The sequence below is a fragment of the Dermacentor albipictus genome, chromosome 3 (genome assembly GCF_038994185.2).
Source record: "Dermacentor albipictus isolate Rhodes 1998 colony chromosome 3, USDA_Dalb.pri_finalv2, whole genome shotgun sequence".
Lineage (NCBI taxonomy): Eukaryota > Metazoa > Arthropoda > Arachnida > Ixodida > Ixodidae > Dermacentor > Dermacentor albipictus.
Window position 1 is genome coordinate 174,902,566 of NC_091823.1, and position 13,367 is coordinate 174,915,932.

Here is a 13,367-nt window from a genome sequence, read left to right on the forward strand (position 1 = left end):
CGTGCCTGACGCCTGGAGGTGTGCACGCGTGATCCCCATTTTTAAATCTGGTGATCCCTCCTTAGTCTCAAACTACAGGCCCATATCATTAACAAGCATCTGTTGTAAATTACTAGAGCACATCATATCATCCAACGTCATGAAATTTCTATCAGATCACAATTTCTTCGCTAGCTATCAGCATGGTTTCCTTCGTGGTCGTTCCTGTGAAACCCAACTATTCGAATTGATAACTGACCTCCACGAAGCCGTTCATGGTGGACTAAAGATAGATGCTATATTTATTGATTTTGGAAAAGCATTTGACAAAGTTCCGCACATCCGCTTATTAATGAAGCTAACGAATCTTAACATAAACAATAGGATTACAAATTGGATAGCTAATTTTTTAACCAACCGAAGTCAATCAGTCTACGTGAATGGGTACTCATCTTCACTTTCACATGTAAAATCCGGTGTACAGCAGGGTTCGGTCCTGGGTCCAATATTATTTCTGATCTATATTAACGACATAGGAAACACTTTATCTTCTACCATAAGGTTATTCGCAGACGACTGTATCATCTACAGACAAATTAGTAACGCGGAATACAAGAACTCATTACAGGTAGACCTCGACAAACTCGCATTTTGGTGTTGCCAGTGGCAAATGGAAATTAACGTTTCTAAAACTAAGGCCATGACACTCACGAGAACACATAATCCAGAATTAAGCTATTACACGATTCAGGGAATCCCTGTTGAGAAAGTATCCACATTTAAATATCTCGGAGTTCATTTATCCTCTGATTTATCTTGGAACGAGCACATTAATACCATAACCAGTAAGGCATCCAAAACACTCGACTTCATTAAACGCAACTTATACTTGGCGAACTCTGCTACTAAGTTATTGGCATACACTACGCTTGTTCGTTCAAAGGTAGAGTACGCATCCATTATTTGGAATCCGCATCAGACCTATCTGATCGATCGGCTCGAAGCATTACACAATAAAGCAGCAAGATATATCACAAAAAAGTACTTGCGAAACTACAGTGTTACGGACATCAAGGAATCACTTCCATTGCCCTCTCTTCAAAACTGCCGACTAATAACATTGTTATCACATTTTCACACGCTTTATCATTCTAGATCCCCGTTCCGTGAATCTTACATCAATGCAGCTCATACTATTTTTCAGCGTTTTGATCACCCATTTAAAGTGCAACCCCTTTTTGCTCGCACTAATCTGTACCGTCATTCCCCATTACTTTCAGCAATATATCATTGGAATAGACTACCGAGGGACATTGTATCTGCCATTAACCATGGTATTTTTGTTAACAAGTTGAAGGTTTTCCTAAATGTGTGATTATTTCTGTGTTGAGTGACTACTCGCGTATGTTATTCTTTCTGTATATAATCATGTCACTGTCACTATATCTTACCAATGTTCTTTTTCTACACGTTCATAATTGTAACTGGCTCCGCCCCCCTATGTAATGCCCGAATGGGCCTTTAGGGTATATGAATAAATAAATAAAATACAAGCAGTGCATTTTACCGGTGCTGACATATGGGGCAGAGACTTGGAGACTGACAAAGAAGCTTGAGAACAAGTTAAGGACCACACAAAGAGCGATGAAACGAAGAATGCTAGGCATAACTTTAAAAGACAGAAAGAGAGCAGTTTGGATCAGAGAGAAAACGGGTATAGACAATATTGTAATTGACACTAAGAGAAAAAAATGGTGCTTGGCAGCGCAGATTAGATAACCATTGGACCATTAGGGTGACAGAATAGGTACCAAGAGTAGGGAAGCACAGTAGAGGACGGCAGAAGACTAGGTGGTGCGATGAAATTGGGAAATTTGCGGGTGCTAGTTGGAATAAGTTGGCGCAGGACAGGGGTAATTGGAGATTGCAGGGAGAGGCCTTTGTCCTGCAGTGGACATAAAATAGGCTGATGACGATGATGACTGTAGTGACACCACATTTCCACTGCCAAAATACACCATGTAGTATGTGGTGCACATGCAGTCGTACGTAGTCTTCTTCGAGCTCCCGGTGTTGCTTGTGGCATGGGCCACTTTGGTCAATGTGCAGCTGAAACAAAGCAAACACGGCAATGTACAGATGAAACGGAGCAAACGTTGAAGCAGGAAGTTGTAATTGGTAATTGGTGTTTTACAGAGGAAACTGAATCTATCCGTTAGAAGTGTCAAACATACATGCCGAATTGGCAAATCTTCTTCAAACAGCCCAAGGCCCGTCATTCTGCACCTCGGAAGCCGCAGTGAAAAAAGGAGCTTCCCGTGCAAGCGCTATAAGTAGGGGCACATATATATTTATCAATGTGGACTTTTCACGCTATGTAAGAAGGGAAAGACAGTGCCTGTGGAACATCTTCGTCGAAAACATAAAAAGAAAACAGAAGGTTGCACTTATGTTTTATAAAATAAAGATAAACGGTATCATGTACGCGTGGGATGACGCTACTATCACAAACCAAGGGGTTGTAGTGGAGCGTCAGACAATAGGACCAGCTCAACAGGTTCTTACAACGGACTAGTGCGTGCAGCGCTTGCACCGACCTTTAGCGTCTACACGTAGCATCGTTGGTGGGCGTTACACTACAAACGCTGTCGGGTTACTGAGGGCATGACTGATGCTGATGGAAAAACCACTGTTTCTGAGGATTTAGATGACTGACGTGCATGCCGTCGCAAGCTTCAGCTATTGAATATGAACGTATGCAGCATTATTGGCAAGGTTGTAGACTTGGAGCATGTTCTCAATGAGCATCACCAAGATGTTGTTTGCAACAGAAACGTGGTTACATGATGGTATCATTGATTGTGAAACATGCCCTTCATGATATAACGTGATCAGAAATGAGTGTAGTACTAAAGGGGGAGGCATTGACATTTTTGTGGATAAAAGCCTTAAATACACGGTTCAATACAAACCATTTGACATTAAAGCGATTTGTTGTAAAATTCTTGGAAGCCCCAACTTGACTGGAGAGGGGTTTACCACGCTTCAGGAAGCACTGCCACCACCAGTGCTTCCTGAAGAATATGTTTTTGTAAGGTTTACGTGTACGCAATGAAGATGTTGTCACGGCGGGAAATTTCAAAATGCAGGAATTTGTTCTAAAATCTCCGGGTGATATGTTCTTGGAAGTAGCATGGTATTTTATTACTTATAAAGATAGTAATCACAGCTGATATCGTCATATGGGTTTGCACACTAATATCAATGTTGCTTAGCTTAAATGGGACCAAATGGATCCAGGTATGCGAGATCATGAAGCAGGCTTAGCAATTATAGAGATGTGCTTTCTCATAGACTCACACAGGTAGTACATGACTTTATTAGGGTCTGTGGTAATAGCAAATCAGTTCTTGACCTCTTCCTTTTAAGCCGCAGCACTGCATCTAGACCCCATAGAGTTGACATTCTGCCCAGAATCTCGTATCACTCAAGTGGATGTTTAACTTTAAAATGAATTCTTTTTCAATGACACCCAGACCTGTTTCATACCACAGAGTTTAATGAAGCTGATAATATTGCTACGGGATAGTATTTCCAATGACGAAGAGCCGAGCAGTAAGAAGATGACGACGACGATTGGAAGCTAGCGCGGGCTGTTGCCTCTTGGCCAACTGCGGCGTATTGCCTTGTAAATAAACTTGTAAATAGCTTTTCGTCGGTGTCTTCCTACGTAACAATATTGCCATAATAGCTGAATTAGCCTTCAGGTTTGAGCAGTTTGAGGAGCTAGGTGAGGATGAATCTGTATATATCAATGAGTTGTGGCTAAGCTTTAAAAGAACAGTTCACAGATGTCTAAGGTTCTATGTCACTTTCAAATTCAAAAGAACACGAATGCACAGCCCATGAATTACGATAGAGATTTTACAATTGAAAAGTGGCAAGACATAGGTCACAATATAAGCGTACGCATGATTCCACTCTTCATCATATATATTGAACCTAAGCAAAAAGCTCAAATTAATGGTGAAGGAATCCAGGGACAAGTTCTACGGTGTTTTAATGATACCTTTCTACCCAAATCACCACAAGCTTGCCATGGTTGCCGAGTGGCTATGGTGTTAGGCCGCTAAGCCAAGGTTGCGGGATCAAATCCTGGCCATAGAAACAGCATTTCGATAGGGGCGAAACACGAACACACCCATGTACTTATAGATTTAGGTGCGCGTTAAGGAACCACACGTGGTCCAAATTATTCTATTGCGGAATATAACACTACGGTATGCCTCATAATCAGATCATGGTTTTGGCACGTAAAACACCATAATTGGATTTTTTTTTTAGCACTACAAAAGATTTGGAGGCATTTGGCTCCAACTAAGAAGGCAATCACTAAATAAGCACAGTACAGAGACATTGAAGATAATAAATTTTTTGCGAGTGCCCTCAGTGCTGATGATGGAGAGCAGCTGCACGTTGAGTTGTAACAGGAGCTCCCAGTTGCAGAGGAGCTGCTGTTGACCTACGAAGGAATATTAGGCCTACTGCTCGATCAAAATATAAAGAAATCAACGGCCCGGATGAGACACGAAGTTTTTAGAGGTACGCTGAATGGACTGCCAACTTGCTGTAAGGTGGTGGAACACAATTTCTGAACACGTTCGACAGTATTTTGTCTCAGAACAAAATTATCAGCAGCCATCAACACGGTTTGCATGAGGGTTCATCAACGGTAACGCAATTATTCGGAAGTATGCATGAATTTTGTAGTTCTCGATGGTGAGGGACAGATAGATCTGCCATTTCTAGACTTCAAGAAGGCTTTCAACAAGGTAAATCATAGGAAACTGCTCATTAAATTAAAGGCTATTTTAGGAGATACAACTGTAGTTAAATGGGTGGAGGACTTTCTTACTCATCGCTGACAATTTCAGTATTGATGATAATAGGTCAGAAGTTTGTGATGCAAGATCAGGGGTGCCACAGGAACCAGTCCTTGGGTCTGTGTTGTTCCTGGTCTACATTAATAACCTGATCGAAAAATTGTTTATTATGGTAAGGTTATTCGTAGATGACTGGATCATATACACAGATGTGAAATCGATTAATGACCAAGTACTCTTAAATAACTTCCTAGGAAAAGTACTCCAGTGGCACGATACCTGGCAGATGTCTTTCATCACAGTAAAGACACTATGTATGACCATCACACGGAAGCATGAACCATTTATGTACAGATTACAAGGTGAACTACTTCATCGCGTAACAGAGTACAAGTACTTAGGAATTTTAATAACATCTGACCTTAGTTGGACACCACACATTAAAGAAGTAGTAGAGACAGTCAACCAGAGATTAGGTTATATTTCATGGGTCCTTAAACATGCTTCCCCAGCCACAAGATTGATTGCTTATAAATGCTTGTGCAACCAATTTTAGACAATGCATATGAGGTGTGGGACCCGTATGCAAAAGACTCTGTAAACTGGAGCAAGTGCAAAGAAGTGCATTATGGTTTATTTTTTCCCGATATTGGAGGCAAGACGCCGCAACTCCTCTCTAGGTGAATGCAAGTCTCCCTCTACTTAGTGTAAGGAGAGAAATGGTTTGGCCTTTTCTACTCAATCATTAATCGGTTACTTGTTGATAAGACCCATTACATAAAAGTAAATCAAAGGCTCATATTGAATAAAATAAACGTAGCAGCCATGTTAAGGAAGAATGCTTTTACAAAAATTGCTACAAATATTTTTTTTCTCTACAAAATGTGATAGCAATTGTTTTCCTGCAAACATCATAAGTGCAAGAACATGTGAGCGGTTTTTTGTACTTGTGTTTGAGCATTTTCAATAATAGGCATATATTGTTGCATTGCTATATTAATGTTCTGTTCACTGTTTATTGTACGTTATTGTATCTGCTTCCACTACTGTGTTGGTCCTGATGTAAACCGACAGTATCTGTAAATAAAATAAATGAAGTAGTACAGCTGAGGCAGAATCTTGGAGATTACTTCTGAGGAACAGCAGATGGATGCAATTAGGTGTAATGCTAATCACATTGGTGACGAGTCACCTGCTTCCTTCCGCTTCATGCTCCCACAGCTGCTAGCAAATGAAAGCAGCAGTAAACCAAGTTGGCATGAAAGAGGCTCATTAAAGAGCGGTACATACCAAGTGTCACATACCCAGGGGCCCAAGTTGGTGCAACAGTTGGTTTCAAATGTGGTTCTGTCAGCACAGTCACTGGGTGTACCCACTAGACCATGGACTAGCCAGTGAACCAAGCTGGCAGAAATATGGTCATATACAGACAAACAGAGAGACATACCGTAAACTGCGTAAAGTTGGCAACGAATGCTCATTTCATTAACAATCTCAGCAACTCAGGATGACTACTAACAATACGCTGGTCTAGACCTAAGATGAACCACTTTCCTACAAATCTTGGTTCAACATTTCGTATACAGGGTGTCCCACGCAACTTGAGCCGATTTTAAAAATGAAAGGTGCGTCGGAAGCGAATTGAACCAACACAGACTATTCACAGTGGCCTATAGTAACTCGGGCAATATTTTGTTTTTCTATAACTCGCTCATTAAGTTTAATAACCAAACTTGTCAATCATTGGCTGAGCAACCCAAGTATGATATGCAGATTTGTAGAGCGACTTCAGAAACCACCAATCGAGTTGTTTCCTGTACGATGCATCTCATGTAGTCTGTTTTTCCGGATTGCAAAGAATGAAAGCGAAATATGAAAAAAGCCATGCGACAGAGCGCTGGTGCAGTGGTATTGCGCTGTTCTCAAGCGTGCACGACAGTACTGGAGGAGGAATGATGCATGCGCAGAGCACCGAAGAAAAGAGAACAGCAGCAGACCAGCGTGCCAGAGGTTGAGTACAAATCACCATGACAGACAGGAGTGTGCCGACAATGTAGTGGCTAATGGAAGTGTGTGCTGTTATCCAGCATGAACAGGCGCCCATTTCCTACATTGAAAACAACACTATCAGTATGTCACTTCCAAAACAATGCCGACGTGGAGCAGGCTGTGCGACAATTCCTCGCATTAGCCCTTGTGCCAATAAACTCCAATCATCATCAATTCCTTGCATTGCAGGGCATCGAGTTTTACCAGAATGGTTTCTTCAAACTGATTGCATGCTACGACAAATGTCTCAATGTCAGTGGTGACTATGTCGAAAAATAGTGTAAGGTGTATAGTTCATGATGCCATGATGTATTTTTTTTTTTTGGCAATAAGGTTTCCATAAAAATAAATGACAAGACTTACTTACGGAACGTACCTCCTAGATGCTGCATCTAACTGGTGCAGCACATGGCTCATGAAATTGACTCTAACAAGTGCAAAGCTCTGACCAAAACACAAACTGCCACTATTTTCCACCTTATCTCCTCAATACCAGTTCTGGAATGTTTCTTCTAGCACTAACTTGCATCTCAATGGACATGACTCATTATCAGTACAATATTGCGACTGCTTGCTAGGCTACGTTTTTCATAACTTCTCTTATGCTCCTCCTAAATTACTACTCTACAAAATTCTTATGGCTCCCATGTGGCATCCATTTTCCAACACACTTGTTAAAATTGTTCAGAATAATTTGCGACAGATTTCTTGCTAACTATAGCAGTGCACAGCTAGTGTCACCTGTTCAAAGTATTCTAGAACCACCTTGACCTACCACGAACATTATAAGCCATCTTTATTTCACACACCACTGTCTTTGATCCAGTTTCCCTACATTCTTCCATTCCTTCATGCATTGACCACAGCAGCAAGGTCAGCATCAACATGTTGCACAAATGAAATTGCCTTCCTGGATCGGCCTCCTCTATGCAAAACATTATTTGCATTTGCACATTATTAATCATACAACCAGAAATTTTGTCATTCCTGTACTTCTGAGCTGTCACATTCCACCCTGCAATGCCTTCAGAACTTGAGGACACTAATAAATGAAAGAGTTAAAAAGCAGAGATCGATTATAATGAAAACAAATCTCAGGTGCAAATTCAAGAACATGATGCCCCATCACTACATTACTGAGAAGACTCAGTAGAAATGAAGGGTTCAAATTTAAGTAACGCACTCTACGAAGCAGACACGAAAGCCAAGGAGAACTCTTGACAAAAATTTCATTTTTTGTTTAATGAAACAGTTTATTTATGGTTCCGGAATACTAAACTTGTGCCTGTTCATATAGATGGCAACATAATGAATGAAAGAAAACATAACATTATGCCATAACACGATGCTGGTGGTAAGTGAATGCAAACTGTTTTATAGACCAACCATCTCGTTGGCAAAACTAAGCACACCATAGAAAGGACAAAGAAAGACACACATGGTGCTGTGTGCATCTTTGCTTTTCCTTCTGTGTCAACATGTGCTGCGCTGCACTTAGTTTTACCACAAAATACCAGCTCGCCCAAGCTTACCCCAATGTTACCGCTTCTTCTTACCACCACCTTTCTTTCTGGCTTTGCTATTTTCAGCAGGTGCTGCAAGCTCATTGCAGCCAGCTTGCAAAGCTGCGGCTAGCTGAGCCAGCACACCCAAGAATGCTTCTTCCTGGCCGCACTGCGCAACCTTGGCACTTGTCCCATTGTTGGAGCTGCTGGCTCCACTGCTAGACACAACAGGGGCAAACTGTCCAGGTGTTGAAGCCCCAGTCTTTGATTTGGCACAGCTAGTCTTTTTAGACTGGTCTTTGGCACCAGATGCACGGCTTTCCACAGGCGGAGAAATGGCACTACCGCAACATTTACTAGTTACTGCAGCACGCCCAGGGCAGTGCGCCTTGCGTGTTGGACCATGTGCAGCTTCTTGAGGAGTGGATGACCACTGGCTTAGTGCCGCCGCAGTAGATTGCTTGCCAGATGGCCGGCTGCTCGGCACTGTGGTGGCACAATGCGTCGGCATAACTTTTCCAGAAGCCAGAGTGCTACCGCAGCAGAGCTGTCCTTTTGGCGTAACTTTTGTGGTGGTCGCACACGGTTGTGCAGTTGTCTTTTTCTGGCATGTCGACCCCTTGCCAGCTTGAACCTTTCCATGATGAGGCAAGTTGTTGCACCCTGATGGAAGCAACCTTGCTTCCAATGCCACTGATGAACCTTTGCGTTTTCCTTTGTCAACTGTGAGCGGCGGAGCAGCCAGGAACACAGACGGCACAAAAGCCACCTTTGTCTTGTTTTCCAGTGCTTGTTTTGCAGGGCGTTGCACCGATATGAGTGGCGACTTTGTTTTTGAAGTTGCTGGTGCAGCTTCCAGTTTTGCTTTGTTGTGATCAGATGATGAAGGGGCCAGGGATACCGATGGTACAAGAGCCACTTGCCCCTTCTCTTTCTTCTTCGACAGAGACTGCTGTGTGCGACGTCGCCGCACTTTTCTGGCACGGGGCCGCAGATCTGTGTACTCCGCGCGCACCAACTGCCTCGCAAAGGGGCGGGATGTCACATTCGGCGCGGTGAGCGCCGCCTCCACCCGACGTTCCTGCTTCCAGACGCGACAGCGCCGGTCCGTCATGGCGTGCGGCCGGCCACAGTTTCCGCACTTTGGTTCAGAAGTGCACGAGTCCAACGGGTGGTCGCCGCTTCTGGCGCAGCGCATGCACCGCGACGGGTGCAGGCACGACGCTGTCGCGTGGTTGAAGCGACCACAGTTGGTGCACTGCAGTGGCCGTGGACGGTTCGGCTTGACGTCCAGTTGCACGCACCAAATGTCTCCTTTCACGACGACGTCCGGCGGCGGAGACGGTGCATCAAAGCGCAGTAGCATGCTGCAGCCCAGCTCCGTAGGGTGCGAACTGGCCACGGGCACACAGGACACGATCTCGCTCTCGGCCATCTCTTCGGCAGTCAAGCGACCCTTGACGTTGTAGTGATCGTAGATGACGCCAGAACTAGTGCCTGGACGAGCAGCGAGTTCGCGGCCGACAACGTCGAGACCGCAGATGCTGTCGGTAGCCAACAGGGCCAGGACCGCAGAGCGCTCGACGCCGTCCACGGCCACCACGTTGCGTTGGAAGTTGACACGCACCGCCGCGACACCTCCGACGTCCTCAAACTCTTTCACAATCGCCGGGCGAGGAAGAACCCGGAAAGACACGGTGCGGTCTTTGGGCCGGTACAGGACGGTGCCTGCTATGTTGGCAGGCGCCCCACCGTCATCGTGGCACTTTAATCGTCGTTTGCGCGCTTGGCTTCTGCGCTTGAGGTGGTCCTGGCGTATCGCTTCACGTTTCTCAGAAGCCCGACGCCGCGCACTGGCTCTGTCGGCGCTGTCCTGATTGACGCCGTCTGCGCTACCACTTACACGCCCTTCGCCTGTAGTGTGCCCTATGGGGCAGCCGTCCTTGGCCCCTTTGTTTTCGACAGCCAACGACGTGTCAAGTGGTCCCGCCTTCGTAGACTCGGTTGACTCCAACACTGCTGCACCGATTTCATCATGAACTGCATGCTGGCCGTTAGCGTCGTTGTGATGCGGCAATTTTTGTTTCACCGTCTCTACAAGCCGGCAGCCCTCGCGAAAAATTATTGTTCGCGGCGCAAGAGGGGGTGGTTCACACATTGGAGCAGCCACTTTTGAACCCGGCACCTGAGTCGCACCGCCACGTTCTTGTATCGGCCCGAAATCATGGCTCATGCCGACGAAGGGAACTTGTGCGGACACGACGGGGGCGGTTGCTTGCTTTTTTGAACGTTCAGAGGCTGGAACTAGGTACTTCCCTCTAGCCTTGGCTTGGGTTATGTTCAGCGGTCCCGACTGCATCTTCATTGATTCGGCATTACAGGTACTGCGGGAGCACTGCACGGGAGGATTTTCCACTTCAATTTCGAAGTCCGTCGGTGGCATAATTGTGCTCGCAGTATATATCGTCAGTCACCTAGCGCAGTTTTTCCGTCCTGGTTTTGACCACTGACTCAGAAATGTAGCGACATACAAGTTTTCTGCAGCGATAAGCGCACACCGTGACACAAACCTACTGGCAACGAGGTCGCAGTGTTGCCAGGGTCGGACAACCCGGCGTAGCCCAAAGCTAGAGAAACTGTAGCCCAAATGTAGCCAAACACAAAAAAAGAGCTAAACAAATTTGTAGCCAAATATAGCCAGTGTTCTTTTCAGTGTTATCTGTCGCGGTAAAATAAAGGCTAGTATGCTTCGCATCCTGGGCTTAACCTTAGCTAAGCCACAGCTAGTTTTTTTTTTTTTTTTTTGCGAGCAAGCGATTAATGTTTAATGTTAATGAACTACCATTTATAACATATTGAATAAGGTGCCAATGCGAAGGTTGTGGAATACACCGAGAAATGACCGATAACATACGAGTCTTGCGTGGTTTTCTTTTCCGACAAAGAATTTTGACTTCCCCCCCCCCCAAAAAAAAAGAAGAAAGAGCTTGTAGTTTCTTTTAAATCGTATTATTGGGCTTCATGTGCCAAAAGCGCGATCTGATTGAGGCACGCCGTAGTGGGGGACACAGGAAATCTGGTCCACCAGGAGTTCTTTAACATGCAACTAAACCTACGTACATGGGTGTATGGGTGTTCCGATGGGCCCATCGGAATGCGGGTGCCGTCGCCGGGATTCGATCCTGCGACCTCGTGCTTTGTAGTCCAACACAAGAGCCACTAAGGTCAGATGCAACTTACGTCTGCAGTGAAGCCCCGCCCACAGCCTCATAACTGCCAGCCACTGTTCGTCCTTCAAACTTCCCCTCTTACCTAAATAAGGCGGTAGCCGCATAAAATTTTAAGCACGTAATTCTATACATTTTGACTCGTCTATTATAGTGTAACGATGAAACCCTATTATATTGAACTGAAATAGAACAGTTCTTTCGCTGCAACTATTTACTGTCAAGTTTCACTTCAGTTGGCATTGAAATTTCATCAGTAAAACAGACTCAGCAGTGAAATGAACTGCACCATGGACTTTTGAAGAATGAAATCCTGACTCTACACATTGTCCATGTCTGTTGCACACATCACTTCCGACGATGAAACGACTCTTCCAGAACAGAAGATGTCCCGATATTAGGTACAATGCCATTTTGAAAACATAGCATGATGACTTTTGCTTCTGCGGTTGGCTAGCGGAGTAACACAACCCCACGCGGTCAGTGTGCCTTGGTTGCCAACTGCAGTTTTCTTTAAGTCCACACAGCACTTCCCCATGCCAGTAATATAAGTGGCCTCATACGCAAGTGTCGTCATCACTGCACTGTTAGCAAAAACGTAGAAACCTGGGGCATGGTCTTGTAACGGTTTGCTTTTCAAAACGTTAGATCTCGATACTTCACAATGGAGAGGTACCAAAGATGCGCACCAAAAACTGCCGACGCGGCAAGAAAGCTCGGTCGCTCATTCTCAGTGACCCAATTTGACGAGGTTTGCATAAAGATTGATGCAATTTTTGGTGTGCAGCATTGCCATGGTCACTGCAATTTTTAAAAAAATTATTTCACGGGCTTTGTATTCAAAAAAGCCTTCATGAATCCCAGGTTGTTTTAAATGTTGTCAGTCATTTGTCAAAATCATTCACGTTTTCATTGACATCTGATCGATGAGGTAACTTAAAAAATTTATTAAACGCGTTCCTGCACAATGAACGAGAAATATTCACAATGACCACCATGGACAACACCCATCAAGGTACAGTGAATGCTGTTCACGTAGTGATCTCGGGCCATTCTCAATTCTTGGCAACCTTCAGACAAAATAGCAGAATACCACAGAATGCAAAGTAACGTAATGCAAGTAACATTGCACGTTTGCCTATATATTTCGCATCACGTGCCAAGGAAAGGCTCAAAGATATTTCTGAAAACAGTAAAGGGATGAAAAGGTTCACTGGCTTTCCTATGCGTGTCATAGACCAACATCTTAAACAAGCTTGATTATTCGGGCTCATTCACGGTTGTGCCACAGCAACCATAAAGCTAATGTAAAACGGCAACCGATATTTCGTGCAACGAACAATGGTCGATTAAAATTTTTATCTGTGCAGGTCATGTCAATGAATGCAACTTTGGAAGTTTGTGGTTTCGTCAAACAATTATGTTCACAGCTAGGCCGTTAAGGATGACTAAATATGAAACTTTACATCCTTGGCTTGCTTTCTGCCCGATTTTGTGTGGAGTGGCCTAGCAGAAAATAGTGCAGCCTGCATGCAAATTTGAGTGAAGATTGTGGTAGCCAATAGAGTTTCATATTAGTATACCTAAAGGCAAATCTGGCGCTGCGATCGTTCAACCATCATGGGTATCATGGGAATGATGGGAAGTACAGGCTTCGGATTGGCATTCTGTTGACTGGCGAATTAGTGTACAAGTATTTTTTTAAAAGTTTCGGTTTCGCTCCA